At 35.9% G+C, this 21,795-nt stretch overlaps 4 non-coding genes across 4 annotated transcripts; 2 read left to right on the top strand and 2 right to left on the bottom strand.

Moving 5' to 3' along the window:
• Positions 1-4,975: 4,975 nt before the first annotated feature.
• LOC124539495 lies at positions 4,976-5,094 on the bottom strand. Its single transcript, XR_006967042.1, has one exon. It is a non-coding gene; the product is annotated as a 5S ribosomal RNA (ribosomal RNA).
• A 445-nt stretch (positions 5,095-5,539) lies between these two features.
• Positions 5,540-5,658, top strand: LOC124539487. Its single transcript, XR_006967035.1, has one exon. It is a non-coding gene; the product is annotated as a 5S ribosomal RNA (ribosomal RNA).
• Positions 5,659-7,836: 2,178 nt separating this feature from the next.
• Positions 7,837-7,955, bottom strand: LOC124539480. The gene has a single exon (XR_006967028.1). It is a non-coding gene; the product is annotated as a 5S ribosomal RNA (ribosomal RNA).
• A 445-nt stretch (positions 7,956-8,400) lies between these two features.
• LOC124539539 lies at positions 8,401-8,519 on the top strand. The gene has a single exon (XR_006967085.1). It is a non-coding gene; the product is annotated as a 5S ribosomal RNA (ribosomal RNA).
• Positions 8,520-21,795: the final 13,276 nt, after the last annotated feature.

Below are 21,795 nucleotides of genomic sequence, written 5' to 3'. Positions count from 1 at the left end.
ATAAGATAATATTTCACTTCTATTGTCAAATTTCTACAATTTAAATGCAATGCGTTGCATAAAATGATTTTACCAAAATTTCTTTGCGACGTATTACTCAATGCGTCTGCGCATGTGTGCGGCGTGTGCGCGTGTTTGTGTAACTGATTAACATATTATATTAGTTATTGCCTCCTAATTCTGTCGTATTCAGTGAAAGCACTCTGAACGATTTTACTTTCTCCGTGAAGGTTGCCAAATATTATCTATTAATAAATAGTGTGAATGTCCCGGTCGTATCTATTCGTCGACTCGATCTCATCTCATTAAGCAGATTGTTTATATTTAGCGGTAGAATTAAATATGAAACGGTCTCTGACAAAGGCTGAGATGCTCCCTAACCATCATATAAAGACAAAACAAATCAAGCCGCCACCACACGTCGCCTTTAGGAATATTATTGCTATAATTCTGAATCTTTATTTGAATCAAGTCCCGAAGTGAAGTGCTTCAAAATACAATTAACCAGATTACATAACGCCTGACTCTAAGACAAAAATTCAAACATCATCTAGATAATTCTAAAAAATAAATCTTAATAAGTACGTAATGTTTGCGAGTGGTTACGAAATACTAATTATAACATTAATTGAATAAACTCTCTTGTACGTTATTTCTATTCGGGTTTTTTTCCTGCTATGGAGATCGGTGTGAGCTGATTTAAGTAGTTTTATGAGTACAATGTACTCAGCCAAGCCATCAAAGTTTGATTCAAGTAGTCATATTTATCACATCGATTTCCATTTCTTTTGTCTTAATTATTAAGATCGACACTCGTTTAAGAATACAGTTGGCAAATAATACTAATTCAATTATATTCGTCAATACACGCTTATAATTTAAAATGACGGATTATCTTCTTTCATGAATAGTAATTTATACAACATATTAATAGAAATAAATAATCGCAATGTTAAAATCATTAATTCATTGACATGTAAGTTTGAATTTAAATTGATTTAAAATGTTTTATAAGCAATATCTTTTAAATTCTATCAATTTATTCTATTAAGTTTAAAACTAATTTTAGCTTAGTCTTATGTTGCTTTTGTCGTATAATGTAATAGGAGTGTGCATATCTCTAGTCGATGGTTCACAAAGAATAATAAAATATGTGGCAAACTCCCTACGGAACCTTAAACACGCGAGATAATTTTCACTAATTGTTAGGTCGGTGTACGCACTCTAGAGCCGCCTCTGGCAATGAAAGCTGCGAGTACGCGCCACACACCTGCGCGCATTCTTGAATGGCTTTGCCGAATGGCGTTACGTCACCACGCACAGAGATCGTTGTCAGATACATCGCCGACGTCTCGTGTTAGCTCAACGGAGCGCAGCAGTAACAATAGTTATCCGCAAGTCTCGCGCTACTAGTTGATATAAATGTTACTAAATTTCATACAAAATACGCAGGTGTCCTCAAGGCGGTCATCGAGCCTCTGAAGCAAGCGATGTCTCTCCATCAGCATATGAGCATAAGTGTGAAATAAGCTCCAAAGATTTCGTTGAGGGCGCTTTCAGCGACATTTGTGGGCTTGAGTGTATTTTATTCTATTGGAATACTAAATATATACTACTATTGACTCTCAGGCAGGGTCTATTATATGCTATACTTATTTACAAAACGATTTTAACCAATACAGCATTAATCCTAATTTCATAAAATACCGTAAATATTGTTAATTTTATATAGATCGATATGGTCTTATACAGCACGTAATTTACATGAATAGTTTTGAAGATATCACAGATTTAAAATGAAGGGACGTAGCCGTTTCTCTTGTCTTTTGACAAAATAGTGTGAGAAATAGTGTGAAAATAGTATGAGTGTTGTATTATATTTATTATCAGCACTGCACCCGTGTACAACTGTGCCGGTTCGTTAGTCTTTATTGATATAAACTGTTATTTAATAAATTGTGAATCTCAGACTGTTATCTGCTCGCGTATCTCGTCCGATTTTGTAATGGAAGCAGAGAAGAGCGCCACTGCGTGTGGGAATATTGGCAATCGTATGCAGGAATCCGAGGAATGTGAAAGCTACACATTCGATTCCGACTCTTTGGACCGGCGGGACTCTTGTCGAAACACTTCTTGCACTATATCTGACTTAGAAGGGAACGTACACTCATTTTAAGCGTTGCATTTAACAGGACCACTCACACATATAGTACGATTGCATGTACTGAGTAAATGATTACAACTGACAAATAGTGACTGCCGACTCAATATTGAGCACGGATGTGCAATCCTTTGATCTATAATTATAAAACGATAAAGTTGGTTTGAACGTGCTAATTTATAGATCTATCATACGATTTGAAGCGTTATAGATTGGGTAAACAATTTATTAAGACTATATAAGAGCAGACTCGCACACAGGAGCAAATTAGTAAGTAATATAAGTAATTAGCGCGGTTGAAACCGCGTTTGATTGTTGTGGATAAAGTTCGACCTGACGCCTTAAATCGACCGGTTGGAAGAAAGCCGGGTCGTCATTCACAGATATTTTGATTAGGTTTACAATCATCGCACCAGTAGAAAGCAAACACCAAATACGGCGACACACTGGTCAGGTCTTGACTGCGAGCTCGGGGCCCGATTGGCGCCCACGGACTGAATGATTGTTACGTAACATGTTCAATGAGATGACCGGATTTTCACTTTTGCGTTTAAGACTTCTCCATTGAAACCGTTTTAGGCACGTGACGTTATACAGGGGTTTCATAATGAGGAGCGTGCGTGACGCGCTTGTCATTGCAGCAGCATCTCGTGTGACCTACTGGTGAGGCACTCGCAGACTTGTACCATTTGGCATACCATCGGCAATGTTTGAAAATCTATTGTTGTGCTGTTGTTCGTTGCAGATTCGATCCTGATCTCTGGGCCAATTTATTGTCTCACTCATAACCTTAGCAGATAAGATTATTTATTTTAACAAATATGTAAATACATTAAATCAAACAAGTAAATATTTTTGCCCACAACCAATCTGTACTTCCTTCAACCTCCGTAGCTGACTTTTCTTCGGTCGCGCTGAAAAAAGGGGTAACGCGTTTTCCCTGCGTAGAAGTAGGGAGGTTTGTGAGACACGCCGAACGCAAGGGTACACCGGAATACCCACTAAAAAACCAATACCCTCTCCAATCTCTTTGGCAGGTGCCACGAGATCATTTTCACATGCTATCGTGACGGTGCGTAGGCTGCCTGCCTTGACACTGTTGGTTATTAAAGATAGAACGTGAAGTTTCGACAATCGTTAGAGAGTAATCATCCTCGTGGGATTATCGCTGTATGATCTAGAACACGGAGGCTGAGGGGTGAGGATGATCTTAAACGCGGCTTACAATTAAAAAAACGTAACCGACATTCGACGAAATACGGCCGCCGTCTGTTCTGCCCGGCGTCTCAAGTCGTAGCGTAAAATATATTTAAACATATATTCTTCATAAAACGAGGCACTCAGCACAACAATAATTTCAAGAAGCACAACAAGAATAAAAGTGTTGGGATCGCTTTTTTTTATTTTATGCATGGATTTTATTTTTGTATATTATCGATGGCACAAAGAAGTAGTGTATGTCATTCAAGTTTGCAGTTCTAACAATGTAAGACGGACGGTACCTTTCGCATTTACATTAGCGGTATATTTAAGCCAACATTAGAGCACCGATAGAGAGTGCCGGGCAGAGCACGTCGGAATTTGTTGTAATTATTACGTTATTATTGTAAATTAGGTACATTTGAAACTAGAAGTACCTGTGTGAGTGTTGATTTATGAACAATGAATATCACATACAACAAGTACGTGTGTTTTATTATCCACTCTCTCTCACACATCCACACTCTTAACGAGGATATATTTGACAGCTGTAATTATTTCTAATATGATTACTTCGCTATCAAGGTTTGATTGCGTTAAAATAATTTTCTCATTTATTAATATCATAACAATACCAGTGACTTAGCAGCAAATAATTATTGTGTAACTTATATTTTACGGTCTAAGTTTGTTCTTAATGTAGATTTTTAGAGTATGTTAACAAAATTAAAAACGACAATGTGATCGCTGGACCGGATTATCTATTGTAGGCAGTACAGATAAATTGTTTAGGAGTGCAAAGGCAGGCCAAACATTGTTAAATCCTAGGAGGCAGAGCTTTGTGATGGCAAAACTCGCCGATATTATTAAAATTGTGTCATTATAGAAAAAAAATAGATAGAAAAGTGTAATGTCACTACTACTGCTACCTACATACTTCGTGTACACTGTAATGTAAATTATTAGGCTGATTAATTATTTAGATGTTAAATCATGTAGACAAAAAGTGAGCACCAGTTAAAGCTGTAACGTCGTGGTCCATTGGTCATGCGCTGTAATTTATTTCAAGATCAATATTAAGTCAGACGGAATAAAAGCAAAAATGTATTTTTAGCAGACGTGAAATGTCAATTAAACATATAAAATTGTTCTGAATAATTTTTTGAATGTTTTTAATCTCAAAATTAAGTATACAAGGACATTATATCAGGACCGAAAGGAATAAAATATATATACTGATTATACGGTAAGAATTATTATCAAATCCCTCCGAGTTCTCGTTTCTTACATACTTTCAGATAACAGCTCCCAGGGAACGGTCATACAAGCGCACGCAAAGATTATTACAATCAATACGTGTCCATGACTTCGAGGTATATGCTGCTCTACCTACAGTCCACGAATAAGTCGTTTACCTACTATTTACTATGCTATCTCCGACTAACTTATTTTTCTGACCAATCTGCATCATGAGTATGGGAATTGTAGTTCTGGAAACAAACTGCAGAGCAAAATTTTGTCAAAACAAAATATGTGTCAATTAACAATTACAATTAATTTAGTAGGATTAAAACGACAAAGGAAGTAGTCTGTCAAACAACGAAAATGCAAAAAGGCCAACGACACGCGGTGTTCCCAGGCGGTCACCCATCCAAGTACTGAACGCGCCCGACGTTGCTTAACTTCGGTGATCGGACGAGAACCGGTGTATTCAACGTGGTATGGACGTTGGCATTCTAATGTCTCAATTTATAAAATAAAAATAGATAAATTCCAATTATGACGTTGTGTGCTGTAGCGCCATCTAACGTTGATTGTGCAACAACCATGTAGTTTTCGTGAACGGCGATAAATAGCGTTGTGACAGATTGTACGCGTTGCGTGCCTTGCACGCTAGATGGCGTGCGAGTGTTCTATTGGTAACAGAACTAATTGAGGGCTTATTTTTTATTAGTAAAGTAATTAACAATTCCTAAAACCTATAGATTTACTGACCATAAATTGATGATACCACAACAGGGAACAGAACTATTTATAGGGCGCGTTGACTTTTTTTTATTATAATAAAGTGTGATCAACGTAATAAAACTCGTATTGAAACACCATTTGATAAAATCAAACAAAATAATATTTATACTAACACGTAGCGAGCATTTCTGCTATTTTAGATAGATTGTCGCCAACGTCCATACCACGTTGAATACACCGGTTCTCGTCCGATCACCGAAGTTAAGCAACGTCGGGCGCGTTCAGTACTTGGATGGGTGACCGCCTGGGAACACCGCGTGTCGTTGGCCCTTTTGCTAATTTTTCCATTACCTATTTCCTCTTTTTAATCGACTCTAAAAAAGGAGGATTAAAATAGAGCTGTAGAAACAGTATTGCGACAGGAACGCGTAATAAGGATTTGAAGGCGAAATAACGGACGGTTTAGGACTTTTTTGTAGTACGAGTAACGCTTTTGACAGATTTACGCATGTAAATTGACGTTTTCGTTATTTTCCTATCGAGTTTGAATTTACTGAATTTATTCCGGTAAGCGTCAGTGAAACCTAATTTTTAAAATTAATTATTACACATGTGAAGCAATTTAATTTAATGGCGCTGTGGCGAAAATGTGTGTACCAAGGGTTCAATTTTGGGACCTCTCTTGTTCTTAATATATATAAATGATTTACCTTATTTCGTAAAAAATACTTGCGATATTGTACTGTTTGCAGATGACACATCCCTTATTTTTAAACTTGACAGAAAATAAACAACTATGACGTTGTAAGCAGTGCTCTGTCGCGGGTTTTTTGTTGGTTTGACATAAATAATTTAGTACTAAATGCCAAAAAGACTAAATATGTTTTGTTTTCCTTGAAAATGTCAAATCAAATCTAGCAAGGAAACTAAGTAGTGCCATTTATGCAATAAAAATAATTAGAAAACTCACGGACATAAGTACTGCTAGACTAGTTTATTTTAGTAATTTTCACAGTCTTATGTCATATGGAATGTTGTTATGGGGTAATGCAGCAGATATTGAAGTTGTTTTTACTCTACAGGAAAGAGCTCCCAGATCTATTTACAATATTAGCTCTAGGACATCATTACGCGAGAAATTTTAAAAAAATGGTGTATTAAAGCTGCTTCACAATATATTTATGACAATATAATATTTATACAAAAGAATATAAAAAAATATTCCATCAATGCTGATATACATACTAATAATACAAGAAATAAGAATAAACTTGTAACCCCCAGTTTCCGTTTGCATAAGGTAAATAGAACGTTTTTGGGCAATGGTATACGCATATAAAATAAGATACCGGAAAATATAATCAATTTACCATTCTCAAAATTTAAAAAGATTAATAAGACTAAATTAATAAATAAATCATATTATTCATTAAAAGAGTACTTTAAACGCCTGGAGTTAGGCTCGGGTTCCATCATAGGACACTAATTACTGTAAATAACAGCATTGTAAATCTGTTTCTTTGAAAAGAGCAACTATGCGAGTTACTTGCCGTTTCTTCTCGTTAGAAGCTGCTTTCCGAAACGGTGGTAGTATTTAATTGTTGACTATTCAAAAACACGCACGCACGCTAATATGTTATTTAATTACATTGAAAATAAATGATAGTAGTGTAAAAGAACATAATTCAATTATCATAATATCATTAAATTGCTTAAGCAAAATAGTAAAACAAGATATAATTGTAATATGTATGTCGGCGCGAAACCACGAATTTAAGAGAAACACGTGTCCAGAAATGAATTTTTTTAATAATTTAAAACTGTTTCATTGTTAAATTAATAATTTTTAGTGAATTGTGAAATGTTAAATTAGTCTGAAATATTTTAGTTTTGTAAACAGGTGATATGTTGAGTGAATAAGTCTACCCACCTTTTCTTGTTATAAAAAATCAAGCGCCCGTCGGTATCGACAGGCTTGGTCGAGCCGTCGGAGCGATCGGACCGCCTCATATTGGAATAAATCAGAGAATAACATTCCCTGAAGTTAATTTCAAACCTCCGAGGATAGATAAAGATTGAAACCCTGACACTCGTGACGCCAGCTATGCTGACGTCATGTTTTTTTAAAAATGGGCTCGGACATGCTGCTCCGTTATGTATATTGCTTAAATGAGTATTTTTAAAAACATTAATATTAATACTTTGACTTATTATTGTTAATATTCCTAACAACATTGGTAGCAGTTAAGAATGCTTTGAACGATATGATGGGGATCATGCATAGTATAATTGACAATTATTGTTTAATGTAATCATTTTTCGTTTCATTCAATTTAATTAATAAAATTGAAATAAGAACAACGGAAGTATTATTAAGGAAAAATCCAGATCGGTTAAATAAAGACGGACCTCTGTGGCAACCAACATAATAAATGTAATCTAATTAATACCTCCTTTTTTAGAGTCGATTAAAAAGAGGAAATAGGTAATGGAAAAATTAGCAAAAGGGCCAACGACACGCGGTGTTCCCAGGCGGTCACCCATCCAAGTACTGAACGCGCCCGACGTTGCTTAACTTCGGTGATCGGACGAGAACCGGTGTATTCAACGTGGTATGGACGTTGGCGACAATCTATCTAAAATAGCAGAAATGCTCGCTACGTGTTAGTATAAATATTATTTTGTTTGATTTTATCAAATGGTGTTTCAATACGAGTTTTATTACGTTGATCACACTTTATTATAATAAAAAAAAGTCAACGCGCCCTATAAATAGTTCTGTTCCCTGTTGTGGTATCATCAATTTATGGTCAGTAAATCTATAGGTTTTAGGAATTGTTAATTACTTTACTAATAAAAAATAAGCCCTCAATTAGTTCTGTTACCAATAGAACACTCGCACGCCATCTAGCGTGCAAGGCACGCAACGCGTACAATCTGTCACAACGCTATTTATCGCCGTTCACGAAAACTACATGGTTGTTGCACAATCAACGTTAGATGGCGCTACAGCACACAACGTCATAATTGGAATTTATCTATTTTTATTTTATAAATTGAGACATTAGAATGCCAACGTCCATACCACGTTGAATACACCGGTTCTCGTCCGATCACCGAAGTTAAGCAACGTCGGGCGCGTTCAGTACTTGGATGGGTGACCGCCTGGGAACACCGCGTGTCGTTGGCCTTTTTGCATTTTCGTTGTTTGACAGACTACTTCCTTTGTCGTTTTAATCCTACTAAATTAATTGTAATTGTTAATTGACACATATTTTGTTTTGACAAAATTTTGCTCTGCAGTTTGTTTCCAGAACTACAATTCCCATACTCATGATGCAGATTGGTCAGAAAAATAAGTTAGTCGGACACGATACTTAGTCGTTGACCCCTTTTTACACTTGCTTTGGATATATATATTTTATAAATAAACAACCCTTTATCTCGACGATTCAAAAAGATTTCTTTTGTCATAGTTGCGAGCAGATCTGATCAGATTCAGTCTTCGTACTGAGGCGGCCGTGGGGAGTGACCAGGAGCGGAGCGCCTGCTCTATCTCGTCCGACGGATGAGCGGTTGGACGGAAACTGTGCTAAGCGCATCTTCTCAGGAGGACTCGAACCAATTGTTGTCCTTATCCATCCTATGGAAAAATTAGTGGGTGAAGGAACCATGATGTACTGCTGGTTAATTGAAGAGTGCTGCTTGTTAGTTACAGAATATCACATAACTTGTGTAGTCATAACATATAAAACAAAGTCGCTTACCGCTATCTGTCCCTTTGTATGATTAGTTCCTTAAAATAAAGCAACGGATTTTGATGTTTTTTAATAGATTTGATTCAAGACGATAGAGTGATTCGAGAGGAAGTTTTTTGTATATAATAATACATGGACAATTGTGTGTACTATACACACAATATAGAACATAAGAATTTTTTTAAAGTATATTTAATATAAGCATTGCACCCTTGCGAAGTCGGTGCGGGTTATTGAAATAAAATATTGTTAAATTTAAATAATTAATAAAACATACACTATAAAATATTTTTCTAAAAAACAACACCGACTTCAAAGTGATTACTAAAAAGTAATAAAATACTTAATTTGATTTAAACACGTATTATTGAAATCGGCCGATCGTATGTAAATATTTCTACATTTTGTTTTTCACTCAAAATCGTTCGACTTCAATAATACGTGTTTAAATCAAATTATTTCAATACTTTAAAGTAATCACTTTGAAGTCGGTGTTATTTTTTAGAAAAAATATTTTTATTTACTCTTTTTAGTGTTATTTTCTCAAAATAAAAATGAAAAGTCCTTATGTAATAAATGGTTATTTGTTGATTTTTTCAAAAAGCGCTGGACCTATTTCGATAAAACCTATATGGGACCACTAGTGGAGCATGATATACCAAACAATAACATAACAAAAGAAATGTTTAGTGAACCTGTACTTTTCTTCATAAAAGCTACAAAAAGGAGTATAAATCCATATATTAATGTTGAAAGAACTATTTCCTAACTCAAAGCAAAGCCAATATAACTTCAGAAAATATGTAAAATGTACATGTGCCTATAAAACTTGAGGGTTTCCCTCGATTTCTCCAAGATCACATCATCAGACTCTGATATCCTCACCATGGTACCATTCCGGGAGTATCTACTTTCTAACAAAAAAAAAATATATATATACTGGTCGAATTGAGAACACTCCTTTTTTTGAAGTCACTTAAAAATATTTATCGTGTCATGTATGCTTGGAGTGGTAGATAACGGACTCTCTTCAATTAAAGACTATTTCAAAGTCCCATTATTTTGTACAATACGTTAATCCATATTTATATATTTAAGTAGGTATATGCAAATAATAAAAGTGTGAGAAAATATGGTATGTCTTTAAAAAAAGGGTGATATTCTGAGCGGAGATATTGAATGTCGTTAAAGTTCTGTTGCCGCTAATTGTTAAACGTTACAACAACACAAACAGCAGATCACGTTGGTCACGACAGTCGCTGACTTCAGTCAGCTTTAGGTTATTCTATCATCATCTGCCGTGTCTTATACACCTAATAAATTTGTTTTAATATTTTTAGTAGAAACTAACTAAGTAAATCATTAAAAAAGGAAATCCTTATATTTTTTAAAAAATTACAAAATTATTAAAAAATTAAAATCAAACAAGAATTATAACTTAACCAAACAATCAACCAAAAATGAGTATCAAGTGATTCGACGTCTATTCGTAACGAAAGCCGAGAAGCAAAAATCCCTTTGAGTGGGTAGCCAACTATTTATATAGCTGCTAATATATGACGTCACGGCAGCGTATTCAAATTGAGGTATGCTGATAATATAATTATGAGTCGAGATGGCCCACTGGTAAGAACGCGAGCATCTTAACCAATGATTGCGGGTTCTAACCCAGGCAAGCACCGCTGATTCATGTGCTTAATTTGTCTTTATAATTCATCTCGTGCTCAGCGGTGAAGGAAAACAACGTGAGGAAATCTGCATGGGGCAAATTTCATAGAATTTCTGCCACATGTGTATTCCACTAACCCGCATTGGAACAGCGTGGTGGAATATGTTCCAAACCTTCTCCTCAAAGGGAGAGGAGGCCTTTAGCCCAGCAGTGGAAATTTACAGGCTGTTGTTGTTGTTTGTTGTTGATAATATTATATGAAGAACGAGGTACACTTCTGATATTATATTACGTGTGAATTCCTCAACCGCCTTTCCTTATAATCGGAAAAACAAGTTCTATTAATCCCCGCGTACCGCCGTCTGCCGGCGCCGCGCCGTGCTCCCCAGAGACAGCTCTTCATTTGTCTCTGTCTACGTGCTCCGGAGAGAACACGGGAAACTCATTAATGCGTTTTACTTTGCAAAGAAACTAGGGTGAAATGAGCTATTGTTATTTATTTATGTATATTATATAATCACTGCTAATATCTGAAATACTCTGACTAGTATTTGAATGCGGATTTGTCGTATCTCAAGATAAATAAGAAGGTTATGTATGGTTTGTATCTGCTTAATAAGTTTTGATGTTGTCAATACATTTTGTTAGTCGTAGAAATTATTAACAATTATTATTATAGGAAGCGTTCAAACCACAAAAAGCAGAGCTTTTAACCGAGCAGCGTTACATTACAGGCTTGCGCTTGTCTCAATGGTCATATTATAATATGGGTGCATTCAGGAACGCCGCTCACCCAGGGCCGACGATACGACTTCATTAGCTCTCAGCTGAAACTGCTAGCTCGTGTCATTGGATACAGATATTTTTATTATGACGACCTCCGTGGTCGAGTAGTGTGTACACCGGTTTTCATGGGTACGCCACTGCGAGGTCCCGGGTTCGATTCCCGGCCGAGTCGATGTAGATTGTCATTAGTTTTCTATGTTGTCTTGGGTTTAGGTGTTTGTGGTACCGTCGTTACTTCTGATTTTCCATAACACAAGTGATTTAGCTACTTACATTGGGATCAGAGTACTGTATGTGATATTGTCCCATATTTTTTATTTTTTTTATTTTAACATATCATTTTACAAATGTGTATTATTTTGCTATTCATTGATTTAATCTGATTGTACATCATATTGTTTTTTATCATACGAAAGTTTTTCTCCAGCATTTTTTTAGTAAGTTAATTTAACAACAAAAAATACCTCGATGTTTCTTTCAGTGACAATTTTATTTATTCATCAAAAATGTTCTTGCTGTATAAAATAAGTCGTAGTATTCCTACAAGTAATTATAAATCACGAGATTATTATATTTTTATTTGATTAGTGGCACGCCTAAAGAAAGATGCCTAACGAATGACAGGGGACGGGAACAACAGAGCCATCTGATCCGTGGTGAAATTAATAGGAATCCTGTGAAATGCACTCTAGTTCTAATAGCAATTAAACTCAGTCTCAGTATTTAAAATGTAATCGAGTCTTATGCCCTTATTACACTGGTTCCTTCCCTGTGATACTCATTGAAAGCGGAACAAAGCAATATAAAGTATTACTGTTTGCTTTGGAACCATAGGTTAACATAGGTAAGGTTAACATGAAACACGACGGAAAACCCATCAGGAAATGGTATGTGTCTAATTCATAGAAATTCTGCCACATGTGGATTCCACCAATCGGCATTGGAACAGCGAGGTGGAATATGTTCCAAACCTTCTACTCAAAGAGAGAGAAGGCCTTAGCCCAGCAGCGTGAAATTCACAGGCTGTTGTTGTTGTTGTTGTTTTTTGTATAGTAATTACAAATATACATATTTTATTAGAGTCATAACCTAATGTACATAAACATTATATAAATCATAACTTAACATTACAACAACAACACAACATTATATAAATAAATAACATTACAATTAGATGCTTACTTATTCAATGGGTACAAACCCCTGAATTAAGCCGAGCTTGTGTCTTAGTAGCCAGACGCTTCCGATGTCATTATACAATTTAAAAAGTGAGATGCTAATATGCAGTCTATACAACGGAACTGAGAACAAATGTACCATGACAAGTGACCTCACTGAACCTCTGAAACGCATATCTATTGATTGACGGCGGCGACAATTTGATAGCGATATATTTGGTCGTGTCTAAGACGCGAGTAAACACCTCGAAACAAAGTCGGTAAACACGCGCCGCTCTGTTTCAGGCGAGGTGATAATTTAACTGTTGCTGCTTTGGTGCGATCGACTCGGTGACTCAAATCGATGTTCGTAGCTTGGCTGGAAATTTCCATCTCAAAATAGCATTTGCTTCCAAAGAACAAAATATGTAATTTTTGCTTGCTTTAAGTAGAACACATTACACCAAATTTGTACATTTACTTAAATTGTAACGGAAGCTCATATAAATTAATTATTCTGTAGGAAACAATCATAGTTTATTATTTCATATTTAGTAATTATGAAGCCAGTCTCGTCCAGGAATTGAAAAATGGTACAACCTTTGGAAGCGCGGCCTGCAAAGCGGAGACGTAATTACATACTTTTTTCTATTTCTTTTCATATTTCATAAAAACCTACTTATAATCATTGAAACATAATACTATATACTAATATAATATAAATAATATACTATATATAATAAATAAACTAAGTATCATTGTAAGTATGTACTAGGTGTAAGGATAAACTTATAACGTCAAGTTTCCGACTTCGCAAAGCCAATAAAATACTTCTTGGGGCAAGGTATTCCTTTCTATTATAAAAAATTCACAGAGATTTTTAACTTTGTCATTTCATAAATTCCAATTATTTGTAAAAATACATTAATAAAGGAGAGGCAGAAAGACAGACGATAAAAAAGAGTGGAATCAATACTTATACTTGTTGCCTTTCAGGCAGGATATATTACATACATATATAATTGTATTTAACTAATATGATTGTATTTTTTAAATTTTGAAAAAGAGTACCTACTGAGTTTCTTGCCGGTTCTTCTCGGTAGAATCTACTTTGCGAACCGGTGGTAGCTTCGCTTAATATAGTTGTTAAATGACGATTTAAAAGTGCTTGTAAAACCTACTTGAATAAAGTACTAATTTATTTATTTTGATTTTTAATGAATAATTTCGAATAGATCATTTTTATGATATTTTTTATAAATATTAACCGACTGTTTCTGAAACCAGAAGGCCCTGTAACGAATAATTGTAACACGTATGTACGCTGTAAGAGTGAGTGTATCGCGTACCGCGTCGAGCCTCGCCGAGAGTGTGGCTCGTGCAGCGCCGTGCTCCGGTTTCTACGCGCAAATAGCTTTTTATTTGTAGGACTCATTATCGCGGCGAGGCGTGATCGGACGCGCTGGTGTTAAGAGCCGGCAGCACGAATTGTTTGAAATTTCATATATTTTCTTATTTCTTAACTAAATATAACTTTCGACACGTGTCGTGACACAAGAGCGCGTTGCTGAACATTTGCAACTCTTACTGAAACGCCGCTAACACGGGCAGAGGTACTTAGACTATTCGAATGTGTATATATTTCATTTTCAGTACAAATAATGGTCGACCTTGCGTATAAAAACTAGCCTCCCGTTGCGACTTCGTGCGAATGACGGCTGTGCTACTGCTAACGCCTGGTACTTGTGTTGTAGCATTGCCTCGCGTTTTTTTGTTTTGCAATATATGGCGATTATTTTGAAAATGATTCGTACTACTTAGACTATTACAATTACATACTTTTACTGTATCTAATTTTGCTTAATCTTTTATTCTTATTATCATCATAGATAATTATGTAACAATGCATTATACTCGTATACAAAACATATAGTATTGAAGCTTGGTGTGCTCTACGAGGTGCACAAATTCAGTATCACATGGAATACTGCTCTCGCCTCTGGACAGGTTCACCCCGTAACTCTTTGATGATTAAGCCTTTTTCTTTGCGGTTTATAACTCTGCAACTTATACTGCACATTTCACGGGGAATATTTTTGGGAATTGTTTAGATATACTGGTTGCTAAATTTCACGTTGGAAATCGCTTCACAATTTCAGATTACATTCGCACCACCATTCTCTTTTATCCAAACTGCAGATGTTCATTTGAGGTGGTGGAACCTTCCATCAGGCGAATGTTCCGCTAGTTTGCTAACCATATTATTCAAAAGATATTGCTTGGAACCTTTTCTTTGTCAAATGATTTTAATCGTAGTTAGAATCTGAAATTTATAAGGAGTAAAGATTTGAAAAAGCAACTTGAAAGAGACGAGAAGAAACTGGTAACATTTAGCAGGTGCTACATTCATTATTTTAAGGATTAGATTTAGTTATATCAAAGAATTAATATAACTAAATATGTCGCCCGGTAGTGCGCGCGGTTCATCATAAATTATTATCTTTGTTCTAAAACATCTTAAGCCATCTTCCTTATTGTTCCCATTCTGCATACCATACCATACCATACCTACGGTTATTGATATTGGGCCTTTTTTATAGTAGGCTACAGAGCTTTACTAATTTACAAATCTCGGACAACAAACATTATAAGCGTGAAAATGAAGAGGTCGCTAGTTCTGCTAAAAGTTTATTATAGAGAATCAAGAGATCGAAATAAATAACAATAAAATTAAACGAACATAATAAAAGCGAGAAAAATGTAGCAAAGCTTGCAAATTCCCCCACAAGAGTCAAGACACGCACAATATCGCGGCGGACGGCTTACGGCGCTTATTAGCAATAAACAAAATCGGCCTACCGACCCGGCCCCGGCCCGGCACCGGCCCGGTAGGCGACAGCGCGCGGGAGGCAGCGGGCTATTGAGAATTTAATGTTATACTATAACATCTTATCAACAACACAACAACAACAACAACAGCCTGTAAATTCCCACTGCTGGGCTAAAGGCCTCCTCTCCCTTTTTTTAAGGGGAAGGTTTGGAACATATTCCACCACGCTGTTCCAATGCGGGTTGGTGGAATACACATGTGGCAGAATTTGTATGAAATTTGTCACATGCAGGTTTCCTCACGATGTTTTCCTTCACCGCTGAGCACGAGATGAATTATAAAGACAAATTAAGCACATGAATCAGCGGTGCTTGCCTGGGTTTGAACCCGCAATCATCGGTTAAGATGCACGCGTTCTAACCACTGGACCATCTCGACTCCCTTATCTTATCAAATTATTATTATTTATTTATTCGAGTAACAACGTTCCATACGCTCTACATAAAAACAGACTCAATAACAGATTAAATAAACTAAAAATATATAATGTGATGTTGGTCATTTTAATGTGACTCGCTAACGGGTCAGGCTTACATTATAAAGCAAAGGACAGATGAAACTCGCGGTACACAATGGCGCTGCAACATAAGCGCTGGTATTTATTACTGAAGTATTGTCACAAAGACGCTTCGTTTCGCACTTCCGAGATATTCGCTTTGATTGGCATTGACGGAATAACCTCCAGCCTGAGATTATTTATTTTTTCCAATTGATCATGAATGGGGATTCAATTGAAATGGGGTTTTATGGTATAAAAGAGATATCATTTTATTACATGATAGTTATATGATGTATCTATTGTCATCTTCATGTTTTAGTCAGGAAAAGGTTGTAAGTATGAAGCCGCTACAGCTCGTGGCTTGTAACGGATGATATAAATCACTAAGGTTAAAACATCATTAATATTAAATCACGCGACAGATTTATAAGGCGGGGGTCACACCCTCGACGACTTGTTGCCCTGTTTGCTTTGGCTGAGACTTATATGAATACCCGCTTTATGGCCTGTTACTGAATACTAGTTTGCTTTTTAGCATATCTTGTTAAAATTAGATAAGGTGATACGTTATCCCAAATGCCGCACTGGAACAAAATAAATAAAATATTCGCTTAACATTAATTTAATGCTATTGGCTTTTGTAACAATTTTCTTTTTGATTGGATAATAAATAGATATTAACAAAATATTATACAAGAGTATAGATAGTACTGATGGAGGAAGTATCCCTGGGTTAGAGCGGTCAGCCTCGCGATAAAATTAAAGCTTCCGAACTTCGAAATATCAAATAAATAATTGTATTCAAAGAAGTTTTAATATTCATTATGAATTTAATTAAATGAAAAGCGAGCGTCGATTACAAAATATCATTTAATTTATTTACTTCTCTGCAAGTCAAAGAATTAGAAATCAATGTTTTTTGTGCTGTATGTACTCTTAAAAGTGGCTTATCAGTCATTTTTGTTAAACTAAATACCTACTACTCTCGTTTCAATGACCTTAGCTTGTTAATGCCCCTTCCGACATATTCTCTCAATATCCAATGGCTTTCCAGATCTAGTTCTAAACCAAGAGCTACTCATCGTCATCACAAAACTATTCGACATTGTATTTTAGCCATTAATGTTTTGTGAGTCTTAAGCTGCTACCACATGGAAGTTGAGGCATAAGGTGTTGATTACATGTCATGAACGGGTCTGGTCGCCACAGGATATGCGAGGCTCTGTTCTATCATTTCAGAAATCACATGGTTATATGTTACTTGAAATAATTATATCAGATGGCTTTTAAACTGTTCTTGCAATATTAGAAAACCAGAAATTGGCTAATGTTGTTTTGTTAATAATATTCCCTTAAACATTTCCACCTGATAAAGATGTTTAATTGCGAAAATTATTGATTTTAATTTTATTCATAAACAAACTTATTTAACCTAACGCAATGTACCTATAAATTATTTTGACCCAATATTTACCAGATCATCAAATAAATCAGTGGAAATAGTATCACAATAATAATATTTTTACATCATTATCACATGACATACGTCACTACGATAAACTTAGGTTTGATCACACTATAAATGTTTTCTCTGACAATTGATTTAAATAGACAAGATTATATTTTCATGAAATCGGCATTCTTTGAGGCCGTGAGTTGCGTCATCACTGAAATGATTTTGCCATAAAACGTGAAGGAAATGATACAAGGTATGATATAGATAGGAAAGTTCCCAGCGGGGCGAGGAGACGTGTGAACACCTCCGGCCGGCGTGCGCGCCTCATTTACATGTATACAGGGTGCACGGCAGCGCGAGCGTTCGCAAGGATACCATTTTAATTAATACAGCCGTGTATTCAATTGTATTAGTAATTAGTATTAAGAGACAGTTGTCAAGAAATAAACTATTACATAATGCGATGCTTAGTATACCTGCAATCTGCATATATGTATCATGAGATTTATGAATCCAGTACTACATGCATTTTAAAGAAAATGAATGCAGATCTTATGTCCTGTTTAAGGATATTTTTAGTAGATATTTCTTGCATCCGAAAAATGAAAACATTCTGCAAGGATTTCCCCGTTCATAGTAATCATATAAATGTCAGTTCCCATTGTAGAACACTCCGTATTCCCAGTACAGTTCACATAGTATTCTCGCATTTGCCCGCTAATTGAGAGCCACCGCTACTGTGCGCCTGCGCCGCGCCGCTTCCGGTAGATCTTAAATATTCCTCTTTTTACAATTTCGTATCACGAACAATGGTGCGTGGGAGGTCTCACGGGCGACGGCGACCCTCGCATCTGTCTTATTGCTTTGACAAAACTCGGCCGTTGCAACTGAATTTTCCTTCCCAGCGACAACGGCTCAATCACCATATGTCGGAGTACGCGGTGCATAATTTTTAATTACTGGTGAACTTATTGAGTCGAGATGGCCCAATGGTTAGAACGCGTGCATCTTAACCGATGATTGCGGGTTCGAACCCAGGCAAGCACCGCTGATTCATGTGCTTAATTTGTCTTTATAATTCATCTCGTACTCGGCGGTGAAGGAAAACATCGTAAGGAAACCTGCATGTGACAAATTTCATAGAAATTCTGCCACATGTGTATTCCACCAACCCGCATTGGAACAGCGTGGTGGAATATGTTCCAAACCTTCTCCTCTAAGGGAGAGGAGGCCTTTAGCCCAGCAGTGGGAATTTACAGGCTGTTGTTCTTGTTCTTCTGTATTGCACCCGGTTGTAAGATTTGGTACACTTACAAATCGATACATCCACATACCTATTGCTGTCTTATCTTAGATGCATCGGTGCTATTACAAAACAAGGAATAAACTGTTTTAGTAAGAATTTGGTAAGAATTGTCTCTTGGGCGAAGATGATTAACTACTTACCATCAGGTGGGTCTATTGGCTTTCTAAAATAAATTAATTGATTGAAATGCGCAGTTTACAACAACTTATACATTAATGAACCCTATCGTTAATTAAGTGGGTATTTGTTTTTCTATAATAAATACATTCAATTAAATTCAGTTACACTTACAGAATACAAGAAAGAACCACATTAAATTATATGGCGCAAACCGATGGTAACTTGCCCTCCTTTTTACGCCGTATTCTAGTTATTCCACATATAAACTTAAAAGGTTTAAGAATTTTCTGCTCTTAGACCAATAAAACCGCTAGTAAGCGCCAGTCCTTTAATATCTGTAACCAGCAGTGGTTTTTTTTTAAATTAAAAGCCATTAGTTCATTAAAACTACTACTACATACTACATGCAAATAATACTAAGAGATAATAAGTTATTGTACTTATAAAAGTGCATGTTTAATTATTCTATTTCGAATAATAATTGATTATTCAGCCCCCGACAGATTTACAAACTTTAACTTTTAATAAAATATATATTATTCCAACCCACCTCGCCGGGAGCGTCACGTGCGCGTTGTCAGCGGAATAGCGCCGGTTCACACGTGCCACGTAATCGCCTAATATCTATTTGTTGTTCGCAAGCTCATTAACGCAGCGGGTGTGGACACGCCCTAATAGTTGTTTATTCGTTGAGCGATGGTGTTTTTGAAGTTAATCATTTAATATATTGTGTAAATAGAAATATATATTTTTTAATGTATGTAGTACGCAACAAATATATAAAATAGTTTGTTGTTTGGATACAGTCGATTTAAGACAAGTACTAGACCTTATCAATAAATAAATATTAAATATATGTTTACGGATTAAAATAATAAATGTATGTATATAGTAAAATGGAGAACGTTTGAGTTTATACCGCCACGCTACTGCAACTCTCGTTGGTGGATTCGTGACGATTACCATATTTAATTTATCAACAATATGGAAGTATTATATTAATAGATTATCAAAATTAAAAGGCTACAGAATTTTACTTATGCTACCACCAGTTATTAGACACTTACAGGGGTAACGCAGCAGGATTTTCTTTTGCCAATCAGGGTCGTTTATAGTTCTTACAGCATCGATGGTCTTATCTAAAAGCTTACTAGGTCAGCAATAGAGTTAGTTAATTTTTAGATGGCAAAGATGGCTCGAGGTAGTCAGAACGCTTTCTGTGATCCTGTTGAAAAACCATAAATTAAAGAGTTGGGTGATACTCTACTATGTATTTACAACTCTGCATTCGAGCTGCAGTAGCAGGATTAATAAGTTAGTGTTTCCTATATTTTGTAATATTATAATTATGAAATTCTGCTTCTTGAATGGCATTAATATTATTTTTGCAATATATTTTATAAGAAGGAAATTAATTAATATGAAAAAAGATCTCAGCGTCCAATAACTCTCATTTGTTTAGATCAATCTTGCACTCGGCATTAAATTGATTTGAAATGGAATTTTCAATTACTTTTGCACGTCAAACGGAATCACGTCAATTGCGGAGCATTCTCACGAGAACAGACGAATTCACAACAGTAATACATGCTCCGAATTACCAACGTAGCTTTGCTGACTATAAGCGTTATGTCGAGCGAAAATGGATTCTATACCGATAGTCTTAGGGATCTATCAAATGTTTCGGGAGGGTAATGTAGTAATAGGAGGTCAAATTGATTCCCCCTCTAATAAACATCAATCAAGCGACTATTAAATGCACCTTTGCTGATCTATATTGCGCTGTTCCACTTCGCGCTCGCCAGTAATGTCGATGATAGTTAGAAAGTGAACGTACAAAATATCGTCAGTAATATTAAATATAAACAATAACGTATCAAAAGTGATAATACTTTGTTACATATAACAATTTCAACAACAACCTGTAAATTTCCCCCTGGGCTAAGGCCTCTTCTTTCTTTGAGCAGAAGGTTTTAAGGATTGGTGGAATACACATGAGGCAGAATTTCTATGAAATTAGACACATGCAGGCTTCCTCACGATGTTTTCCTTCACTGGCAATTCAAAGGAATTGGTAAACATATATTGTAGAAACGAGGTGGCGGCAACTTGTCAGATGCTTTAAGGAAGTCGATTTCCTCGAATGCGTATTTGAAAACGAATTTATTTTATAAATAAAATTTTAGACACTTATGACATTTTAACAACAAGAAACAGTTTTTAATTTTATTAATTTGACTACGTTGTAAGTAAATTATGAGTAAAAAGTACAGTATAAAAATTAATATTTTAATTTGTACCACACTAGCATAAGTGGAATCCACCAAAGCCCTTCGCAGCCCTACCTGTCCCCGGCACGCGCCTGCTATCAAATTGTATGTGCACATACGCACGCTGCACATCGCCCAGCGCACAGCGTACATCGCACCAAGCCATAATTTTTTATTGATGTTCAAAACAATTTCCATTGTTGCAGCGCACCTTTGATTCGGCACACGGCCTGTCAGTGTTGTTTAATTTTACGTGATTATTTATTCAATTGATCATCATGATCTTTCTAATTTAGACAACTTTAAAGGGACACATGCCATGCATACAGCATTATAAACATTTAATTAAAGAGTTTTTTATTTAAAAACAGTAAACTATGAGCCTGTAAATAGCACACTTTTAGACAAAACTATCATCTCCTCTTATGCACTGGGTTGGAAGTTATTTCATCATGCAGGTTGCTGGAGACACAAGTGGCCGAATGTCATCCGATACACACATAGGTACATACATATAGCACATACATAGCATTAGCCCGGTGCTGGGATTTTAAA

Source organism: Vanessa cardui, chromosome 22, assembly GCF_905220365.1.
Source record: "Vanessa cardui chromosome 22, ilVanCard2.1, whole genome shotgun sequence".
Classification (NCBI taxonomy): domain Eukaryota; kingdom Metazoa; phylum Arthropoda; class Insecta; order Lepidoptera; family Nymphalidae; genus Vanessa; species Vanessa cardui.
The sequence above is the reverse complement of the archived record's forward strand: the minus strand, read 5'-3'. Positions and strand labels throughout refer to the sequence as shown.